Here is a 1,554-nt window from a genome sequence, read left to right as displayed (position 1 = left end):
GTGTGTGTGTGTGTGTGTGTACAGCTACAGTATTTGTCAAAAGCTAGAGATCTATCTATTTTACCCAATTTCAATAAACCACATACTAAAATTATAAAAAATAAAATTATATTGTTTTATTGGTAGCAGCAAATTAAATAGAAATAAAATGAATGGTAATTTCAAGAGTTTGATTTGGTACTTAGGCAGTAGTTTTCCACCAATAGAACGAATGTATGATGTCTTTTTAGATCTTTCAAAACACCAATTTCTTTGATTTTTTGCGGCCACAGTTTTTAACCTGATTTCAGGTTTTCTTTCACCACAATGACAAAACCACTTCTAGCTAAATTACAGATCGCAGGTTTTGGAAGCATGTTTACAATTTCAAGGCTTTGGAAAGCTAATGATTCTGCATTCAGGCATTATTTAATTAACTAGTCGAATGCTTTACGCAAGTGATCAGAGCAGTTAAGCCTTTGCTAATTTTTCACGTTTGTCTGGATCTCTTCTAATAGGTTATAAAAACTACAGTCTCAGTACAGGTCACAAGGTTAGTTAAATAATATTGTATACAGAGAACCTGAAATTAAATATCCAAGCTAATGATTATTTAGCACACAGAGGTGGTCCAAATTCAATTGAAGGAATATAAACATGGATTTCGCACTTAGCGATCTTCAAGTGTTACGAAGTGCTATATATCATAAATATGTTTGGGGGAATATTTTGTTTTGGTTGTAAAATGTTTAACTCATATATTCGTGTGTTTTTATTTTCCTTTCTAATCAGCACAGTTGAACGTATATTTATTCTTCTAAATTAATCAGCAGACAAACTGTTTAAGATGCTTAAAATATGTATGAAGCCCAATCTATTATCCGACTCACCACATGCCATTGAGTATAATAGTTTCGGGAAATTCTACTCCTCATCAATAACCTTGGGCAAGCGCAAATCAAATCACCATCATCATCGTGGCAGTTATTTGAATTTGAAGATATAGTAGCCTAGGAAATTAGACAATTTCTACTCACCTCGCTCAGAAAAAGTGATCAAAAGTACCAATACTAAGAATTTGTGGCTAGGATTGATGGATCTGATGCCAAAATGTTTGTTGTAGGGGGAAAATAGGAGTATCCCGAGAAAAACCTAATTTAATTGACCGGGCGCTGAATATTCTATCTGTCCAATGCCGAACTGAAACCTAAACTTGGCTTCTTTTAATAGAAGACTGTCCGTTAGTTCCGCTGTCCAGTACACAAATCCTTAGGTCACGCCTGGTCCCAAGAAAAAAGCTAAATAAAAGTATTCACAGGCAAATGATATATTACTGTATAAGCAATGAAGAGCTATAAAAATAATAATAAGAATATTGCACAAAATATTGTTTAAAAATGCTGAAAGTAAATATGAGATATGAAAACAAAACTAACGAATATTAATAAAAAACGCAGATTATCAAACAAAAATAAGGACTATTAGATAATGCTTTGCCATAAGTTATTTTAATGCTAGAATTAAGTTAACTTCATCCGCCACTACAAGCCTCAAGCCCGAGTATTCCCTGAACAC

This window comes from Limulus polyphemus, unplaced genomic scaffold (genome assembly GCF_000517525.1).
Source record: "Limulus polyphemus unplaced genomic scaffold, Limulus_polyphemus-2.1.2 Scaffold235, whole genome shotgun sequence".
Lineage (NCBI taxonomy): Eukaryota > Metazoa > Arthropoda > Merostomata > Xiphosura > Limulidae > Limulus > Limulus polyphemus.
This window is presented reverse-complemented; position numbering follows the sequence as displayed.